Here is a 22,478-nt window from a genome sequence, read left to right on the forward strand (position 1 = left end):
GTTAAGAGCTAACAGTGCATCATGTTTAATTTTGCCAGTAGAAATGATTGCAAGTTAGTCTGAGAGCTAAATGAAACACTACATGCACAAAATTCAAATAGCTTCATAACACAACTCAAAAAAGGGGCATAGTGGGAATCAGAGTGTCTTCTCTAAAGTCTTTTGTCTGCCTATGAACTCTCTTCTCCCTGCTTCTTGCTACATGCAAGAGCTGAACCCCATGAGCACTGGGATAGCTACTTGCGTGGGTCTGGGCTGCCAGACCTCCAGCTGCTTCATTCTGCCACCCCCCTGCAACACAGACTCGACCTGTCACTTCAGGTACTACCCCAAAGCTGGAGGAAAAAATTATAAGCGCTCGTTCAAAGTGAAGGGCTTGCAAAATGAACCCAGTGCGGCTTAGGCACAACCTCTGTTTCTGACTCTGTGAACGGTTCCTGCCCGTGTGAGGGGAGGGGGGGGGGAGATTTAGGAGGAAGTGCCGCACTCTGGAGGATCCTGTAAGATAAGTGGCAGATTTAAATTTCTCACTGAAGTTAAAACTTTTTATAGCATCACTTTTGCTCCACAGTTATGTCTAAATGTAGAACCAAGCAGCATGAAACTGTCTTTCCCACAGCCACCTGGCTTAGTCAGGGAACAAGGCCAAGGAAAAGCCATCAGAGAGTAGAGGATCGCAAAAGGACTTCTAGCAGTCTTTTCACAGGCTATTAAAAAAGTAAATTCCCAGAAGGTTGATTTTTCTATTCATACATCTCCACACAAATTCAGAATGAAGTTTTCCATGTGACAAGGGAAAACAGGCAGCACAGGAACCCAACCGCTCTCTGAATAGCAGCCATACCATGAATGATTACTTGCTATCTTCATCAGTTGACAGAACAATTTAAATTGATTTAAATAGTTCCCAGATGGCTGGCTTAATGCATAAATCTACTATGCACCCAAGATTCATCACCTCCTTATTGATTTCTCAGTCAACCTGTCATTTCTAAGCAGTCCCACGTCTCAAGTCCAGTGTGCATGTTAGGTGAATAACCACTTGAACTTTTGTTGAACTGATGATCCTCAGTCCACCTCTTCCTGTTACTAGGGAGAAAACTAACTGCTTCTGATTAATAATAATAATACTATAATAGCTGCAGTGAACAGAAATAGCTTTTCATGTCTCAGTGTACCTTTAACTTAGAGTTGAATGCCCTGGGAGACCTGCCAGCTAGTCACTGAAACTCAGTGTCTGCCCATGCCAGCATACTTCTGACTACTGAAGAAAGAAATAAATTATAAACAACCACATGAGTTCTGACGCAGGTCTGATGCACTGGTAGGACTGTGCAGTGGAGCTTGTAAGGTCAAGTATTCTGGTCATATAGTAGAAGAAACAATTTGAATTTGCGGAATTTCTCTATAGGCAGAATGGTAATGTGCAATTGGTGAAGTTATCAAGAGGGAAGGAATTTAGTACATCCTAACTTTTCAGTTCTTGAGGTATTTTCCACTAGACTTGCAAGTTCCGGTATGCATCAATAGATGTGCATTGCTGGAACTTGTAGGTCTGGCTGGAAATAGTCTGTTAAAAGTTAACTAACTGTCAAATCAGCTGATTCATGAATGCAGCTACTGTGTTTGTGACATGCAGATGCAATTGAAATACACACCGTTCATGTACCAGATTCCCTACATTTAGAACCAAAGCAGTTTCAGGAAGCATGAAAACAGTTTCATTAAATGCAAAGCTTCTTCACAACTGCGCAACTGCAATTGATTATACAGCAAGGACACATCAGTATGAAGGCGTGTTGCATTCTGATCTGCCTTAGATGAATTTGGGAAATTTGGCCCTATACTGCTGGCCTTCTAATCTATATCCAACCCCAATTCAATATGTATTCATTTTTACATGTGTGTCCAAGATCTTCAGCTACACCCTCTCTGCAACATCCTGAAATAAGCTGGCAGTCAGGGACCCAATATACCACATTTTCAGTAATGAGATTAGGGAATTGCTAGGAAGGGCATTCAGGTTACAGGCATAAAAGAAAAACTGCTGGAAGATAAGGAAAGATGTGAATTTATAGCACATTGTTTGCTCCATGTGCCATAAAAGCCTGAAGTAAATATGCAGTTGCTTTCCCTACTCTGTGTGAGGACTGAGTAAGGTATTGTGCATTCATGGTGCAATGATCGTATGCACATGGGCACTGCTGTGAGTTCACACTCTACTTTACTTTGCAGTAACTTATTTGGGTGCCCTTACTGTAAGTTATCCACTGGCTAGATCTTGGCTAGTCATAGACAGAGAAACTGCAGTAACATTTTGAAAAAAATCTGGTGAAGTACATGCAGTCTAGATGTGATTGCTTGGCCCTGATTTACCTGCGATAAAGAGAGCAGCATTTTGCAGGTTTTGAAGCCAAAAAGAGCAATTTACCAGTGGCTGGGGTTTACAGTATCCTCTCTTGCTGGAGACTTCTCAGAGGGGAGAGAGGGATTTTTTATTTTTTTTTATTTTCTATTAGAAAAATATAACGAGAAACCCAAATATAGTCCCATGCAAGACAGTACATGCCTTTGTCTCATCAAGTTTGAGTACTACAGATTTTGCTACACGCTACATGTACTGCAGTCCAAATCACTCATCTCAGGTTCTTACCACGGAAACAGTTCACTGATATTGATAAGATGTTCTGTATCTGTGTTTATCTCAGAAATAGACATGCCTGGCTTGGATCCTTGATTTAATTATAAAATTAAATCATTTAATCTTTCATAACAACTCAATCACTAAAGGGTTTATTTTCTTTTGGATAAGCTCTCTTAACTCAGTAACACCAGTGGAATTCAAACAAATGTGAGGGAAAAAAAACCCCAAACTTGTATCCAGGAGCTACAAGGTTTCACCAAGAGAAAATGGAAATAAACTCTGCTCATATTGTGTATGCTGTTTGTTCATCAAGGAAACCAGGAAACAGTCTTAAAATACTATATTGCTGTGGGATACACATCTCACTTCAGAATACCAGTCAGTCATGTGGTGTAATCCCCATTTCTAAAAAACATACTCATGTTAAAATCAGCTTTCTCAGTTATTTGGAAAATGCAGCCACAGTACCTCTGACTGACTACAGGCAATTTTAAGAAGCTGGGCATGTTTACCCCTCTCCAGGGAATGCCAGGATTCACACTATATATGGGTCCTGCTTCTCACCCCCTTGTGCTAACATAATTCCACAGACTGATGCGACTGAGGGGAGATTCACCCCCAGGCAGACTAACATAAACCCTCAGAAATTGAATCCTATGTATGTACTTATTTTAAAAATGAACTGTTCTGCCTGGTATTGATGAACTGCAAATACAGCAAACTAACAAGAACTTCCAAGTGGTACCCAATGTGAGGATGGGCTGGGGGGCTTTTGGCCCTCAACAGGGAGACAGAGAAGAGCATTTCATTATGAGAAGACCTTATTTTGTGTCCTTCCGTTATATAAAGAGGTTGTCCTGTGGTTTACATAAAGCAAGCTTTGTTTAAGAAACATGAACAAGATTTTAGGGGGGAGAAAGGGAAGAACATCATCTGCACTAGTCACATTGTCACACTACCTGGAGAGTTCAGTTCCACGTGGATGAAAAGAATAAGAATAGCAAGACTGAGATTCATCTCACTAACCCCTTATTTAGGTTACTGAAACAACTTTGGTGGAATTTCTGCTGATCTACGCCCACATTACAAAGACCAGCCCCCAAACTGGGAATGTCACCCCAAGTTTCAGGGTCAAATTGTCCCACTGCCAAAATTTCTAACAAACTGTGATTTATCTTGATTAGTAAAGCTAAGGGCAGCTTAAAAGAATATAACAAGCTCTGCTTAAACATGTTAGCTGAATCAAACATTAGCAGGGAGGCTGCTTCTCATGAAATAACCAGAGTACTGTGAAAAAAAACACTGCATTTCATATTTTCCACCCAATTTCTATGGAGTTTTGAGTGTCTAGCGTCCAAAGAAAATCGTGCTCTAATCACCCAGCCTTGCATGGATGTCATGCCCTCTAACACATGCAAACACCTTATCAAGTTATCACAGCGTATCCTTTCAAGGACTCCGAAGGCAGCTGCCACCCACGGTGGCTGCTTGCTCCCTGTAGCATTCCAGGCACTCGCACCTCACTTAATACAGCAACAAAGACAGCTTGGCTGCCACGCAGCCCACAGTGTGCTATTACAGCTGTGAAACAGCTAACTTTGGCAGCCATATATCATTAAGGCTTTGTTTAAGAAACTCAGAATAGCTTTTCACCATGAAGCCACTAGCATTGTGCCTGTAGACTGGCACAAAGGAACAGAATATTGTGCTTATAATTGAAAGTGATGGAATGATTTTTTGAACTGGCCAAAATGCAAACCACACAACTTCCATGCTCATATGCCCCTGGTAGCCATTTAACAATAGTTCTTCCCTGGATTCTGCAGTTCTGCAGCTTTTAAATCAATAAATGTGTTTGGGCTCCTGTCATTTAAATAAGTCACATAAATAAGTGACTGGGAAAACTCAGGCTAACTGTTGAAAGTCGCTAGGCTGAAGGCAAACTGTTCTGAAATGGGACAGAGGCATTGCATGTTGAAACCTGGATCTATTTTCATAGAGCTGGGCTCTACTGGTTACTGCCTTCAGGATATTACACCCCACCCCACCCCACCAAAAAATAAAAAAAATAATGGGGAGTAGGTAGTGATCAGGGAGAAAATGGATCAGATATTACAAAACAGCTTCAACAAATAAAATGCCACCTGCACAGAATACATTGAACATGGTGAGCCTCAGAGTATGGGCGCATCCTTGCAGGCTGAGATAGTGTTTTCTCTGAGTGCTTGCTCTGCAGGAGACAAGTGCTGGCAAAAGTAAGTGCATTTCTTCCCCAGGGATTTGTTTCTCCCTGCAGAGGCAGCCTTTTGATTGAGAGTCGAGCCTGCAAGAGAGCTTTTCCTCAGGACTGCTCTTGCCAAATAGGGGGCCCGTGGCCATACAGTCCTCCCACGTGTCTGGGCAGCTGTCAGTCTGCGAATGAGGGAAGACAGTGAATAGGCTGAGACTGCTAGGAAAAATCTAGCTGACTAACTTTTAAAATTATTTTAGCAATCTAGAACTTTAGTGTGGCTTTGAGACATGACCTGGACCAGAGAGGGCATGCGCTGAATGTGTGTGTTTATTTTTGTGTATATGTACGTGTCTGTGCATGTGTGTGTATGAAACAGGAGTCCCTCGGGAAGACACAGCTGAGCCATGTCACAGTTTGTTTGAGCTGGGTACACTCAAGTGACAGCCCACCATTTCCGTACTGGTGCAGCACTGCTGTGCAACGCGGGGGCTGAGGCAGGAGTCCTGAGTTTCCCATCCTCATTTATAAGCTGGCAGTGGGCAGTACTCCTTCTGTGTCCCCATCATACAGTGACGTACTCCTCTGCAGGCAGGAGAAAGCTCACCCTCTCTTCTGGTCCTCTCTATACACACGCATGCAAGCACACACGCTTACACACACGTGTGAGAGCATGCAGCCTTTCATAATACAGCCCAGACATTTTTAGCGCTAAAATGAGCATTGACTAAAAACAAAATAACAATCTTGTATTGGAGAATCCCTGTAATTGTGGTTTTCCCTTGACTCAGAAGATCAGCTCGCCTCCAGAGACCTCTAGAAGAATGGACTTTCTTTCCTGCATTTAGGTAAATGCACCTTTCCATTCACATTCCATATTCCCTGTCACTGCACGCAAAAAGGACTAAAGCAGTAGATAATTCATAGGGACGTTCCCCAGCTTATCTTTTCTTCCTGTAATTAACCAGATTTGTATGACATACAGGTGATTGTTTAAAGAAAGATAGATTTGTAAAATCCAACATCGAGATTTTAGAAATTCCAGAAAAAAAAAAACTGAGGTTTCTTTTACATTTTTAATTTGATCTCATTTGTTTTAGTCTTTAATCAGTGATGACACTTTTGTTACTTTTCAGAGGATCATTAATTACTATTAATTCCATTAATTACTAGCTCTCATAGCCTGGACACCTCTAGGATGACATTACAAAAGAGACTTGGAAGCACAGAGAGGATTAAGATTGAAAGAAGAGAATAAATTTCCCAGCTTCTAATGTCTATTGCCTGGCTTTTCTGTTTAAGCACCACGGAGTTTTCTGGTAACTGGTTGTCCTCTTGAAAAATCAACAGCAAAAGCAACATCCCTAATAAAGCACAGGGAATCTGGCATCCCTTTAGAGGGTCGGAGTCCAGTAGGGATATAACACTGGTTGACTGAGCATGGTCAGCGCAAAGCCCGAGGGCAGGAATGTGGAGCTGGAGGAGATGTGGAGGTGGCACAGTCAAGTTGAGCTTCAGCCTGCTCTGAAGCTGGTTTACTGTGATAATGGAGACATATGTCAGAATAATTACAGGAGTGGATGTTTGGTAGTCCTGCATCCAGGCTCTGCCTCAAATCAGACACCAGAAGCGAGGTACACGTGGCTGAAAGACACATAATATAAAGTTCAGAATAAGCAGCTAGTCTTAGTAACTTGCATGATTTTGTGGCCAAAAAGCAATCCAGCTGCTAAGCACAACATTCAGGCACATTAACCATGAGATCACTCATCGTAACCCCCCTGCCTCATATATTTTCTTTCAAACAAATGAAGCAGGTTGCTTGATGCAAGGAGTTGAAGTGGTTTTGCGAGCCCTGCGCATCCTGCGCATCCAATGAGTCAGCTGTACATCACAGATGCATCAGTACCCCTGTTGCCTTTACAAATGTCACTACCAAACTGTCAACACCTTTGCCTTATTTAGCACATCACTGCAGATAGAACAGATTTAAAAACACATTTTTTTGTGGCATGAAAATATAAACAGATGCGAATATAGGGAATAATTAACAAATGTGCATTAAAAAAATGTTAAAAAACATTATAATCCCACCAGAATACACTGCAGAAGCCTTAATCTCCCAGCACAAACTGCCAGAGTGGTTTTACTGGTAAAGAAATGAGATACTGTCCAACAGGAGATGGGATGCTCTGATACTGCCTTTTCATCATTTACCCCTGGGAGAGGAAGCAATGTGGGGGCACTTTCCTGCCTGCCAATGCCACAGCAAGTCTGAGCTTGGGAAACTGGAAGTCAGGGACATTTACCAGATTAACAATGCCAAAGTTTTCACCCACTAGCATTGTGGTTGCTTTAGGTTTGCATGTTGGATAATTGAGAGTCGTGAGCAGCGCAGTGATGTCTCCACAGGTGTTATTCCTATTTTCATTGGGTTCCTGCTGATTTAGGAAGTCATCTGTGTTCTTCCCCCTTGACAGAAGAGCAAGTGCAAAACAGTGAAACCAGACAAGCAGAATCAGTGCAATCAGTAAATTAACCCTTTGGAGTGAGGACCACTGTAGAGGACCCAGTAGAGGCTAATAAGCTTCCTCCGCTAGGCTCTTCTCTTGAGGCCTGTTTGCTAACAGCTGGCTCCTGCAGTGCACAGTGAAGGCAGAAATAAGGACGGCTGCCAGATACTAACGGACTAGTACAATAAGCCACTTGCTTGTCTGCTTTACTGTTTACAAGAAACTGAGACTAGGGCTAATCAGGAGAGGAGGAAATAGGGGCATCATTGTGTGTACCTGAAAATTAACTCATTCGTCTCCTTCCTTACACAATGAAGCAGATGGTCTGATACGTGTTGCAAAGTCCAAATTCAAATACCAAGTCTCTGTGTATGCCAAGCATTCAGACAGTGAATGGAGAAAAAGAAAAATTGGACCTACACAAGGTCCAGTTGCCAAAGGGATGCCAGTTGTCTGTTTGTTCCCAAGTTTTTATCGAATTGCTAATTATTTTGCTGTGGCTGCTGGTGTCAGGGGATGAATAGCAAATGGATACCCATGAAGAGAGTCCCAACAAGTTAAAGAGTAGCCCAAACTCACAGGAAGACAGTAAAAATAACAGTTATCTCAGATTTAAAAATGAGAGAAGATATTAGTTAAAGGGACTTTTTTAGATCCAAAGCACCAGGGCAATTCCTCACAAGCTGGAAGGATGAAAGTCTACAGAAAGTTTGACTCTACATATTAAAAGAAATCCTGTATATGGTACTACAAATAGTAACACCAATGCTTAAGTTAACTTAAGCAGTTAGAAAATATTACACAGATAATTTTCTCTTTGCTCATGCACTTCCATTGCCTTTTCTCTTGCTATGTTGCTTGTGGTTGAGGCATTTGTTTCACTTTTACTTAACAGTTAATTTTCCTCTGATTTCTCTTCTCTGTTTATCGACCCTCCCCTCATGCTGTCCTCACTGGGATGTGTACTCACTACTGGAAAAAAGTTTATCTGAGTAAACCTGCTTCCCTTTGTCAAAGGAGAAATATTTCTACCCCATTTAGGTTTGATATATTTGGTTTTATCAAATATTAATTACAGACCAAACATGATGTCAAAGTCTATCTCCAAAGAACTGTAGCTATTAATATGCTGTTTGGTAGTAGCATCTTTCTTTTTTTTTTTTTTTTTTTTTTTTGCCTAGTGTGCCTACAGAAATGGAATGTAATTTTAAGGAGTGGAGTCTGGAATTCTAGAAATAGCAACAGTATAATGGGAAAGGGGAGAGGCCACACTGCAGGTCTCTCTGAGTCATCAGGAGGTGGGTGTAAAGGACTTCCTTGCTGTAAAGCACTGAGGACTTGAACGTTGCTCCTCTGACTTCATGAAAGTAAAAGGATTACTTTGTGCCTTGATTGCTGCAGGGGGATCTCTGGAACTGATGGTGGTCAGTTGCTGCTTTCCATCTGAATTCAGAAACTTTCTGCTTATATTTGTGAAAAAATATTCAAAAAATGTCCTGAAGAAAGTTGCGGGCTGGATCCTGACTCTCAGAGGTTGTAGTACTTTGTAGAGGTGTAGCGTTTCTGTTATACTCATCAAAATGTTTTGCTCAAAGAAGCCAGACATATGCAGAATGTCCCCGGGAACCTGAAAGAGCACACTTTGCAGAAGCAAAGATTGCTATTTAAATAGAGAACTACTGGAGAACACACCCCTGCTCCCATTTTGGCATGAGCAGGATCATGGGGAAGCCAGAGGGTGCCACAGTCTCCCAGGACTGCTCTTCTTTGCGAGTGCACAGGGGCCAGCTCTGCAGCCCACTCTGCTTCAGCTGCTCTGTAGTCCCTGCAGTGGTCATGTGCTGGTGGCCTGTGTCCAGTGAAAACATATCAGCGCTCCTCCCCCAGAAGGAAAAGCACTTCTGATGCTAACTGAGGATGAGGAGGTAGCCCCTTTGGGCCAGCCGCCCCACACCCAGGCCATGTATAAAACCTGCATCTCCAAGAACTGTGAGGGAGAAAGGACAGAGATGAATGGACAATCTGGAGGGGAAATGCTGGCAACAGATCAAGCACATAAACCTGACCTGAGGTTTATGCCTTCTTGTTTAGAAGCTAAATTTAGTGCTACTCTTAAGTGTGCTGCTTAGAGAGAATGGAGACCTACTCCTGCTTGATGGGAAGGAGGACATCTTTCCCACGAGAGCTCATCTGCTCTACAAAACACCAACTATTTTTTCCTCTGCTGTTTTCTACCCGGAGTGAAGGAAGAGGAGGCTGGACAACACCAAATCATCTGTTTATTGGTCATTTATTATATGGCATGCGTATGTGGAGCACATCCTGACACAGATTTTCTTTTCTGCTTCCTGGTTTGTTTTCCTTCCCTGAATGTTAAAGCTATGAAATCAATAACAGATGACAAGTGGGTTTAATTTGTGAAGTAAAAGGAATGTAAGCCTATCTGAGTAAGTTAACAATTAACAGTTCCAGACCGAGAGCAGGATTCTGTTCATTTCAGAAACTACCTGGGGCCATTTGCTTTGCACTAATATATACAGAGATCTGGAATGTACTACTATTATCCTGGTGCTTATCACTACATGCACGAACATTCACATTTAGAATAAATCCAGTTATGTCTGGATGGCTTTCCCCTCAGCTTTATGCAATTATGCTGTTTAGTCATGAATCACAGACCTTCCAATTAAGGCTCAAGGTCAGGAAAAGTAGGATGGAAGGTGACCAGATTTGTAGCTAAAGGCCTTTAAAGTCAGCAGTTGTTTAGCGGAACTGTAGCACACTTTCCTGGAAGAACCAGATTGACAGATCTAGTATTAACAGAACAAAGTTAATTCCTCTAATTTCTTCTGCATTCCTGCAGGCAATTTCCTCCAGCCATGGAATTAAAGGTCATGCACTAGTTCTCTTTTGTGTTACCTCAGCCACGTTTTTACCAGTGGTCAGCTCCAGGTTCAGCTGGAGAAGGTGACCAGCTGTAGCACAGTCTCTAATAGCCAACAGCTCTTTAGCACCTTGATCCATCCTTCAAAATGATGCATAATGTTATCCTTACTTCATGTGTTAGTCTGGTACACAAAAATGGGAATATAGGTAGGAAATTCCACATTTTTCTATTCATTTTCACATCTAGGACAGAATAACTTTCCCTGTCAAGTTGGAGAGTTTACCACTGAGCTTTGCAGGCCTTGGCAGTTTGTGATCCCTGGTAGTCCCCATGGCCTTTTGCGTTGACAGCTCAGCCTTTTAAGGAACGTTCTTGTCACAGCCCCTTGTCCCCTCCTCCTCCAGTGTTTCAGCAGCAACTGGGCACGGAGAGCCTTTGCTGCATTCTGCAGTCCTCAGGGGCAGAAATTGACTCTTCCTCTAAGAGGCAATTTCTCTTGTCTTTGGGCACATGCTGGATAAAGACCAATCGTTTCTCTAGCCATTGTGGTGAATGAAGACTTTACCCTACAAGAGGTGGCTGCAGGCATAGGAAATCAGCCTGGTCCTGCCACAGTTACGGAGGATCCAGGAAGAGGTAAGTAATACTCTGAGAGCACATGAAAGCCCCATCTGCATGGCCCTATGGGGCTTCAGCATCCACTTCTGAGGATGCATGCATCACTGTGCGCAGCTTACTGGTGCTAGTTACCAAACAAACAGCTTGTGTGGAGCAGGTCTTTGTTCCTACCCTGCCATCTAACACTAAATGTAATGGCTCTCACAATAAGAAGGTAAGATAATTTCAGCAAGCAAGATGGTCCATCAGGGGGTCTGGCCTGGGGCCATGCCTTGCTGGATGCAGAGAGCTCCCCTCCCGGGGCATTTCCTGCTTGGCCTTCCAGCTAGCCAGGATGGTAAGTACGCGTCCAGGAGCAGAGAAACCTATGCTGAGGTTGTCATCTCTGTACTCACAAAAATACAGGGAGTTTTGCCACACATCACTTTGGGGATGAGAGCTTCCCAAAGACTGGAGTGATCTCTCCTCTGCCTCCTCTCCAGACCTTTTGAATAATGCTGATACATGGAGGAAAGGAAGAACAATTCCACTAATTTTAACCAATTGTGAAATCCATAGGAAAAGAGGATATGGGTAAGCCCCAACTTTGGTTGTAGGGAGGAAAGGAAATAGCAAAGGAAGACTAGCCTACAAATGAACTAGGCCTCCCTAGTTCAATGCCCTGCCAATTTTCTGTTTGCAGAAGACATTTATATAATAACAAGAGCAAAGCAGGATTGGTCTCAGCTGTGTTCAATGTCTAGCCATACGCCATATCACGTCTAAATAAACTGGCAGCTGACATTTTAGCTGTTCTTAGCCATGGGGTTTCCAGAAAGCAAAACATTTATTTTTTTCCATTTTGTATGTGTGTGGGTGCGCACGTGTGTGTGTTAATATCTTCTTCAGAGTAAGTGTAAAAGAACCACAGAAACAGACAAAAGGGAACAAAACAAACTGCACTTGGAAATAACAAGCCCATGGCTGAAGGCAACATATTTCTGAAGCGGAGGAGGTGAGTTTGGCTTCTAAAATTTACTTGCTGAGAAAATAGCCTCCTCAGTGTCATTGTTATATCTGCTTTTTGTGATGGGTGCATTGCCTTTCCCTATTCCAGCCTTCTCCTTGTGGCTTTCCTTGCAGTTTTGCTCAGCTGAATTATTCTCTGGCACCAAGGTGCCATCTTCCTTCATTCAGGTGAGCTTCACACAAGGAGAGCCTTGGGTGCCCAAGCAAATGCCTGGAGCTTTCTTTGCCTTTCACTTATATTTCTCTCTCTGAGGCCAGATCCTGCCCTCTGAAAAGAGTGGAACCATCAGCATGGCTGGCCCTCAGCTGGATGAGAAGGAGATCAGTTAGCACCTCAAAGGCATTTTTATGCCAAGAACAGCTCCCCTGCCGACGTACCGTGAGCTGCTGGAGGTCACACAGGTCTTTCTTACCAGCCTCAGCAGTACAGCCAACTGGCTTTTGCATGAGCATCTCCAGGGAGTCCTCGCCAGACCAAGGTGAATGCTAATGCCCTGCCTTTGAGATCCCACTCCTATGCTCCTGAACACCAAAACTGGCATAGTTTGTTCGTTGCAGAGTTTGGAGGATAATCAAGTGGAAAATAATCTTTTCTTCCACAGGTTATATCAAGAATCTTAAGACTATATTTTCTTGGGCACCTATAAATTTATCCATATGTCTATGGGATTTCTTTTGCTAAGTGAATCTACACATGGGACTCTATATCCTTGTCACTGACAAAATATTCTTGGGCTTTTTCCCTTGCTCATCAGAAAAGGCAAATGTAAAAACAAAGACTACTTAAAATGTGATTAATGGATTAATCATCTAATGTAAAGCCAAAATTAGGATTGATCAGAGCAAAGTCTGGTCACAAATACAAATCTTGAATTACTCTCTCTGTCCCTCCCTTGCCTGCAACTCCATTACTTTGAATACAGACTGTAGCTAACTCCAGTCAGAACTTATCCTTCTTCTAAAACTGTGACACTTACTTGCTAATTGCTAGGGTCCTAGAAAAATACTTGATCTTGTCTTGTTCTTGCTGTGAGCTGTGTATTTCTTGGTCAAAGAAAGAAGCTTAATCCTGAATTTGGTTGTTAGTGTTTAATTTCCTTCATGTATGTTGATGTTTGAATTAACTTTGCTTTAAAAGAATGATTTTTTTCTTCTTTTTTTTTCACGGATGAATTATAATAAGAGTGACCTGATGAAAAGCAGTAGAATGGAACAAGGAAAAAAAGGTCTGGCAGGCACAGTGTACGGAAAATAAACCTGACCTCTTGCTAGTGGGGCCAAAGTTAATGGTTATAGACAGTCTTTGTTCATGGAACATGTTCTCCTTCTCTGAAGAAAGCAAGTAATTGTTCTGCTAAATTAAAATTTAATGTGAAATAAACAGCCTTTTTACGGGAAGAGAGTTCCCCATTCTGGAGAATCCCCCCAGCCAGTTAGGAGTCATTTCATCCCAAAGCCCTGACTCTTACAGACTTCATCTCTTTTTTTGCTAGAGCATAAAATGAGGCTGACTAGGACACCTGCTGTGGGAAGAGGTGCTCATGATACCTAATGTAAATTGAGATTTTTTTTTTTGAAGGGAGAAAGGAATGAATCCCACAGAAAAGGGGTCAGTGCACACACCACCCTCATTGCCTACAGCATTGTCCGTATTGTATGTCAAAACTCTGGTCACAGAGTGAAAATTCCTGGACACAATGACAGGACCCCTCACTTCATCCCTCATCTGTGTTGGGACAATGTTGTAAAAAGCTAATACAAGCCACCGAGCACTCCAGCTGATAACGGAGACCTTTGATCTTCCTTTGGTGTTTTCTGGGAATGCTCACTTTTAAACCACACTCAAAGTGGGGGCAGCGCTGGGGCACCTCTCCTTGAAGCGTATTAACATACTGACCTGAGCCTTTTTGTCCTGGAGTCGGGAGTATGATACAGCTAATGGGTGGGATCAGCAATAAAAATACTGGCCATAGAGGGGAATAAAGAAATAATGTCATATTGTCAGGTTGATATTCCAATAATACTGGTGCTGGCATTGAACGGGGGAAGAACTGTCATTTCAAAGACAAGAGAGCACTTCTGAGCAGTCTAGTTTGAATTTATACTTCCTACATATCATTTTCTCAGGAATTTCTGCATGAAGATATATAGCTTCTGGAGGAGCTAAAAGATTTCATACGATAGGGCATTTACCACAAATCTTAATAAATTAATCTGAGAGTCAGTTAATCCTGCTATTAAAAAATGTGCATTTTATTTCCAGTGTAAATACGTCTAGCCTCAACACCAGACATTAAACCTTCTTAAGCCTCTGCCTGATTAAATATCTCTGTAGTACCTGATACTCTGTCTCTGTATGGTACCTTAAAAACTGTGATCCAGTCACCTGCTAATGTTCCCTTGATAAGCTAAGCAGTTTGATTTGCTCTCCGTACGTCTTTCTCTGGGAGCTATTCTCAGTTACTCGAGCTCTTTCTAATTTTGTACATTCTTCTTAAGATGTGGACACAGGAACCAGTCATAACTTTGTAACTGGGTGGCCTTTTCCTGGACCCTGCACAAGAGGGAGAGCAATTTTGTTTAGTCATGTTGTGTTCAGGTACCAGAATCCTGCATAAAAATACAGAGCTGCCTCATGCTGGCAGGTGGATCCTGTTAGCTCCAGCTAGGATGTGAGAAGAGTTTGTTTCTTTGAAAGAGAACAAACAAGGGACGAGGACAGAGGAGATCCGTGCAGTGAAACCCCAGCCAAGTTTGGAGAGAAAACTTTGGCTGAGATTTGTTTTATTATTGTTGTTGTTTGAATTGCAAATAAAGGCCAGGAAGGAGGCAAGTTTGGACTATGCACAGCATGTGAGTACTCTCTTTAGGGCTGGTGGGAACTCTGCTGGCTCACCCCCACACGCAAATGCACACACTCAAATCTCAGACTCCTCTAGCCCTTCAAGGGATGAGTTTGATGAAGCACTTGCAAGAGAATCAAAAAATAAAAATAAAAACTCCAGCTGCAGATAAAGAAATGCTGGTGACTAAATTATAGTCTTTAAAAACAAAAGCACTTTCTGGGGATAAGTATAGGTTGTACTTAATGCAGAACCACACGAGACGCCTGAAGTTGTCACATGGAACGTACAAATAACATATAACGAGCACTCCTTTTGCAAACCTAAAAGAACTAGAGGACAAGTACAATGCCTGAAATGGAGACGGCCAGACAATGCAATTCTCACATTCTGGGAACTGCCTTCTTCTAACGATACAAGGAACAGTCATCTGCTGAGCTGTCATAATCTTGATATCATAGAACAGGGCTTCACTGCATAAGTACAGGCAGATGGTCATAAATATGCAATAAGAACAGGATTAAGAAGAAAAAAGCACATGCATTTCTTAATACAGAATGACTGTCCCCCCCTCAACACTCTCACACACACACACACAGTTATATATACACACAGAAGCTTCTTATTTTATCAGTACAGCCCTTCAGGACATTAACTGTTTAGGGTCTGAACAGTTCTGCTCCAGGGTAACCCATAAGGAAAAAGGCATGTGATACAATCCCAAGGACAAAATCTTCAGATCTGCTTCAAAATAAGCAATGATAAGTGAACCTTGTGAAGGAAAACTAATACAGTATGAAAGAGTCATAAGAGTGGGGGGTGTTTAATTTCCCAGGCTTTGATGAGTGAATTTTCCACTCATCACGGGGCAGGTCAGGAACCCATGTCCATTCCAAAGTTAATGCTATTGTTTTCTGATCTTTGAACCCTAACACCTGTCAGTGCCACATTCCCAGAGGACAAGACTGGGGCTGGTATTTCTGTTTAACAAAGAAAATATTTACAGACTTATCAGTCCCTGAACAACATCCATCCTGTTGAACTACTAGAAGAGTAATTTAAATGCAACTGAAACTTATTAGGGAATTGCTGCAAATCGGAATGTAAACAAACTAGAAATCTGAAATAACTCCACTTAAACTGGATAGTTACTCTGGATTTACAGAAGGAAACTGAGAGAAGGATATGACCCGGATAACTGGAAATGCAATCCAGTTCATACTCAAGTTTCCAGAATTCATCTCTCAAAAGCAAATTTCCAGGACACATTATATTTTCTATCATAACTCTCTGTTTGTACAGAAGAAGGATGAAATACAAGCCTTTTATAAACAAGGAAGTGGTCTAACTCACTCCCTTGTGCAGGAAAATCCGGAAAAGGGCAATTCCAAAGTCAGTTGTTCCCTGGACTGTGCCAAATATCCACCCCCTTTGAAAAGGAAAGTTAAAGATTTGGCTCCTCTCTGCTGCAGATCTGCACGTAGCACAAGAAGTTCCCCAGGAAGAGGAAACCCGCGAGTGTGGAAGCCCCAGGCGGCCACCTTGGCTCCCACTCCCTCCCTGCTTCCCCACCATCGGGTCATGACTGCACTGGACTTGTGACAGGCGTTTCCCCACCACAACCTCCCTGCTTCAGGTGGGCTTTGTGCCCAAGGGGTCTCTGCAGGACTGGGCAGGGTGGTGCTGGTGAACCCAAGGGAAATGGGGAGCAGAAAGTCCTCTCTTTGCAGGGCTTTTACCCGCAAAGCCTGCCCTCGTGGTTTGACTCCATGCAGGAGAAAGTCTCTCATTCACCTGCATGGGAACTTGTCCACCCGAAGGTCTTCAGTGACCTGCAGACACACTGCTTAAGGGGCAGACAGGCACAGTGCTTACTAATTAACTATCTCCTCAGGCAGCAACGAATGCAATCAGTTTGCCGTCATGGATAATAAACACTAAGGTTTCCTCTAATAATGCTTAGTTAACACCTTCCAATCACATTTGCTCAAGATTCAGGTTGCCTGTCTCTGAGTCATAGTATTAGGCACTCTCAGTTGTTTCTTTGGTTTAAATAAGGTAAATCTCTTGGGGAAAAGAGAGCCTGAAGCTGAGTGAGGAACTTAGTTGGCTAATGGTTGACCCAAGAGATATTGGCACTGAACCTCTACTGGCCAGTAAAACACTAGCTCAGCTAGGTGATTTCTAATGTGCAGCCAAAATAGAAACTTGATCAGTAGTCAGCATTAGCTGTTTTTAATTCAGAGGTGCTAAACCTGACTTGCAGTCAGGAGAAAAGAGCTACAGTGCGATAGCTGAGTGAAAACCATGGCTTTGTTTTGCTGGTGATGCTCCACCCCTGGTGCTTATGTTAGCTTTTGCGTAAGTGTTGCCATTAGCTTCTATACTTCAAGGTCAGCTTGCAATTAGACAGCAAGTAGCCTGGAGGGAAAAGATAACTGCAGTCGTTCAGTTAGAGAGATTAGAGTAGGTCAAATAATTTGTAGGAAATTATTTATGTTGCAAATGTTACCTTCTGTGCAGGTAATGATTTTCACTAATTCAATTGGTATTTAAATTACTAGCTAAGCAGTTTGTGGCAAATAGCTACTAAGTCATAGCTATTTCTATAACTAGCTCTTTGGGAGTACTAAAAAGCAAGCTATACAGATCATGGAACCTGTTAAATTCCCTGACTAGATAAACAGCAATCTGACAACTGCGTTTCCATAGTATATTCCTGTGACTGTTAGTCTAAAATCTCATTTTTGCAAATTGCCCACAATATTCCCATAATGTGGGCTGTAGAACAGAAATCTCATTTACTATAATATTTATAAGATGCAAGTAGGCAAATAACAGGCTCTTACCAAGCCCGAATAGAGGCAGACACGACATCCTTGCTTGATGTAGAGAGTAGCAGACACACAGGCTTTTCCTCTGAACACCTTTCTTCCTTACCAACTTCCTTGGGACCACCCTGATGAATTGGGAGAATTTTCAAGTCTCTAAGTCTGCTCAGTCTTTGGCTTCTTGGCAAAGCTTGTCAGTAATGTGGCTAATTGATGCAAATTGTGGTGAGGGTTTCATAGTACGGCTGTCTCTGCGTGTACAGAGTGGTATGAGGTTGACAGTATGCTTATCACACGTTGCAGCCCTAGTATAAGATCAACGGTGCTATCAGCATCCTGGTTTGGCCTCCTGGACGTCCCTTCTCATTCATACAGATGGTCTCATTCTATATTCTTTTTTCACAAGCAACGGCTCAAGATGTAAGGCAAAGTGTAACTGGGTAATGTAACTATAGCTTTAACCACCTCACACTGATCAAACCAGACGCCTCAGTATGTACGCAGTTACAAGTGTGGCGTCTTGTCTTCTTGCAGTCTTCATATAATAATATTATAAGTTGTGGGGTGGATAGTAAATTTCCAGTGAAATAAGGATTTGGGAGAAAATTAAGGCTATTTGGAGATGAAGAGAATAATCCAGATTAAAAAAAGGAAGAAGAATGCAAAACTATATTTTGCTGAAAGTTTTCATTTCAATAACTTGAAATTGAATGTTTCATTTTGCATGAGGAGACAATCTCTTTTAGCATTTTTAATTATGATCTTCCAGAAATATTTTCTGCATTAATTTTGACTTAAATGAAAATAAAGAAGATCAGCAAGAAGGTTGAATAACAGAAAATTAAATGAAATATATTTTTAGTGGATAAGAAAATATAAATATGAAATGTTACAGATTTTTTTTTGTTTTGACAAAATCTTGGGCAAGTTCTGTTTTGATTTGACACTAACAATATTTTTCTAGCTTTGCAACCAAATCTATAGTTCCATTAATTACCCCATAGCATCTCCTAAGCACTCCTTACCCAGTAGATATGAAATAAATATGGACCTGCTATAGCCTGTAAGTTTTCTGGATTTGCAAGAGGAGCTTGCAAAAAATAGCATAAATTTAAGGAACAAACTAAAATGCTTGCAATCTAAAGTTTCTTTTCTGTCTCATAGCTCCAATAATGTTGCAACAATCAAGATGTTTGACAGAGAAACCAGTAGAACATAAAAATCTGATATAAACAAACTCTAATGGACATCTAATTCTGATGGACAAACTTGATAAACACAATAACTTCTTGGGAGGGAGGGGAGGACATGACAGGACAGGGAGGGACGGCGAGAAAGAGATTCTTCCGAGAAAGTCTTGTTTTGTTTTATAATGTGCAGTCAAGAGTAATTTGAACCATTTGAATTTGATGCAGTGTGACTGATGTAAAGATTAAAACTCAGCCATGTGAATTTGGAAACCTAAATGACTCTTTCTTGCAAGAAAATACCGCTTCATATGTGGAATACATAATGAAGCACAGACTGCTGCAGGAAACTGATTTAACCTTCAGAGAGTCAGAGGAATTAGGGAAACGGCGGTCCACGTGCTCTACCAGCCTTTGTCTAATAAGTAGGTGCTCTAGTCCAAGGCAGCGTGATTGCAGACAGGAAAATCTGCATAAAAAGAAACCACAAGACATAGGGAGGAAAGTGAGAGCGCTAGTGAGGAAAAGATGTGGTTACTTCATATACAGGTGTTAGAAAATGTAATAGAAGGTGTCCTTTTCTTTGCTCACACACAATACTCAAAAAAAAAAAAAAAAAAAGAAATGAAATTCTCCCCAAAGCACAAAAGTAAACCTTTCTTAGAGGAAACGATCAGTTCCCTGCAGCAGTAGCAGCGAGGAATTCACAGCCACTGGCCTGCACCCACATGGCCACAAGGCCTGGATCTCCAAGGCCTTGCTTCTCCACATGCAGCGCTGGTCTGACCCCCGGGACTGAATGCTCTTTAGTATCAGGAGTCATATTTAATTTTTTTCAGTGTGTGCTTGTCTCCACGTAATATTAATCCGCGAAATCTGGCTTTGAACTGTACAGAGTTTCTTGACAACCCAAGGTCATTGTATACATGCCAAGCAAAGTGGGGAGCCGCACGAAAACACGTGGCTCACTACAGTCCTCTCCTAGAAGTACCCGGGAACCGCACGTCACTCCAGCAGAGTATGCCAGGCAGCTCTCATCGGCTCGAGGCACCGGGAATTTACAGCATCCTGAGCTGAGGGAATAGACCTCGAAAACCTGCCAGTAAGGGTTTTATGTTTTAAATAGCTAAGTAGGGAAATGTAGTGTGCCCACACAGTTTTAGTGATAACGGAAAGGCAACTCTGTGGCTTTTTTGCCATTTAGTATACCTTGCTGGAGTACCAGTAGATGGTTTGTTAATTTGAATATGGGATTGAAAATTAAGGCTCTATAGCTTTTTTTCTTGAAGTTCTGCCACGAACTCACTGCCTGCAACTGTATTAAGTCCCTTAAATATTAATCTACTGATTTTTAAAGCAATAGTAATAACTTTTGCCTCCTGCCCCCTAGAAGTTTGAGTTCAATTTTAAGAAGCTGAAGATTTCTCTGCAACTATTCCAAATAAGTTAGCTAATTTTCCCTTCCATCGAAACAATATAACGTCAGAGGGATGGCATTTTTTAGCTGTTATAGACTAGCCAAGGTCACATTCCACTGCAAGGCGATTGTCTTCCAATGCATACCATTCCTTGGGATAGATAAATAATGAGTTAATGTTTACAGGGAATACTGTCAACAGAAAATAATCTAAATATATCTCATTCTTGTATTGATTTCAATTCACTTGAAAAAATGTCAGGGAAAACAATTGATTTCATTTAGATTTTCCTACACATAAATCAGGACGCATTATCAAAAGAGTTATGGTAACCCCACTAGCACTTTCGTTCAACATCAAGGTGATTTTCCTTTAAAGGAAACTCTACCACGATAGCATTATTTCACATTTAGAAGAGTAAAAGATACCTTATTCCTACTTTAAAGTGCACAGGAGTACATGATCTTCTAAAATCAGCACAAGACTTCTTACTCGGTTGCACAGTGTCACAACCTAAGCTTTTCATTAGTAACAGATGTTGCTTTCGTCTTTGCACGACACAACACCAATAGAAAACAACAACTGTTGAAGGTTGCAGCCTTCCCTTAGGAATACCTGTGCTCCCTGCATAGCCCTTCCTTTCTGTGTGGTTGATCATTAGACCCTGTCATAGCGCCGATGCTCTGCGTGCTGAGCCGATAATGCCTGCAGTCCTGTCTCCAGGGATGAATTTAGTCCATGGCTTGGTCTAAAGATGGTCAGTGCAGTGCATGTTGCAGTATTTTGCTGAGCTCATCCTCTCAGGGCATTTTAAATAACCTACGGTGCCCTCCAATTAACAGGGACTGCAAGAGGAAACCTATCAGTTGACTCAGACTTCTCCACCTCTGTGGTCCCCCTTATACAGCATGTTCATTATGTTCCTGTCCTTTTAGAATTAGAGAGAAAGCTCCCTTCTTCTGAGTCAGAAAAGGAGATCATTTTTCAAGTTGATTGTTCGGATTATTCAAACAGCGCTCAAAATGTGACTCAGGCCTTGCACTTACCCAGAAACTACTGTTCAGGACCGTACTGAGAATACACATTGCACTAACCATTGCTCCTGGTGTGTGCCTGGTGGTTAGTCTTTCCATGGAATTGCTCCAGGAAGAAATATTTTGTATATTAGCCACTATTCCCTTTGCTGGGAGCAAACCAAGCCCAACAGGCCAGATTTTGAATCATTAAGTGTTTTGCTTTGATCCAGAACTGTTGTCTATGTCTGCTGGTGCACAAGACAGAGAACTTCATATACATATTTCACCCTATCCTCCTCAAGCCTAGAGGTTAAGTGAAGCAGTCTATATAGCTAAATTTGGCTGTGGGAGGCAATTTTGTAGTATAAGTTGGAAAAAAAAATAAAATCCATCAATTTAAAAGTTCTTCTTTGATTTTCTTCCCTCTCTCTTTTATTCCTTTTCCCACATTCATTTTCATATTATTTTAATCCCTTTTCCCATTTTTCACTGGCTCCACTTCTTTGATGCCTTTTTTTCTTTTCCCATTTATCCCTTTTTTCCCTAGGTGTCTCCTCGTAGCATTCCGTTTTAGCATAAGTCCTGGTGCATGGTACAAAACTAGTCTTTCCTCTTGGGTGCTGCCTTTCAGCTGACTTGTGCTTCAAAGCCCTTCACATGTGATGACAAAGTCACTTTTCTCCTGCCTTACAGGCACTTCATTTTTGCTTCTGATTTTAATTTTTTCCTTCTCCTCAGCTGCATCTCTTTCTCCCCTTTTTATCTATTATACTATTCTCTTTCCATACCCTTGGGAAGACTGCAGTAATTTGCTCATTTTCATTTAAAATCATTTGCACAGCTGATGCAATGTAGTCTGTGCTGCAATATGTTAGGCTGCATAACAATTAAAAATGCCTGCGACTGCAGTGGGTTTCCAGAGTTTGTGGGAGCAATTTGAAGGCTTCCCAAGACCTGGTGCATCAACATGTTATATCCTGAGCACTGCACAGATGGGGGCTCAAGAGGCTGAACCTGCCTCTGCTCATGGATCCCCTTCTTCTCGGTAAAGGTGTTATTAAAAGAACAAATGAACAAATGAGCAAAACCATCAGTATCTTTTTACCTCAAAATGTGTCTGCCACAGGAGAAAAAATGGGTTAATGGTGGAAAGGCTTTTAGACTAATCCAAGGCAAAACTATCGTCCTTTCAAATGCGATTATTAGGAAAGTGATTTGGAAGCCAGTAGGACGAGTGGTGTGGAGTAAGCTGACTCTGTGATACGTATCACAGAGACCTTCAC

The 22,478-nt window shown here is 41.8% G+C and overlaps 1 long non-coding RNA gene across 1 annotated transcript; it reads left to right on the forward strand.

Moving 5' to 3' along the window:
• Positions 1-10,741: 10,741 nt before the first annotated feature.
• LOC134153864 (uncharacterized) lies at positions 10,742-12,950 on the forward strand. Its single transcript, XR_009961258.1, has 3 exons — positions 10,742-10,910; positions 12,159-12,379; positions 12,503-12,950. It is a non-coding gene; the product is annotated as an uncharacterized LOC134153864 (long non-coding RNA).
• Positions 12,951-22,478: the final 9,528 nt, after the last annotated feature.

Source organism: Rhea pennata, chromosome Z (genome assembly GCF_028389875.1).
Source record: "Rhea pennata isolate bPtePen1 chromosome Z, bPtePen1.pri, whole genome shotgun sequence".
Taxonomy (NCBI): Eukaryota; Metazoa; Chordata; class Aves; order Rheiformes; family Rheidae; genus Rhea; species Rhea pennata.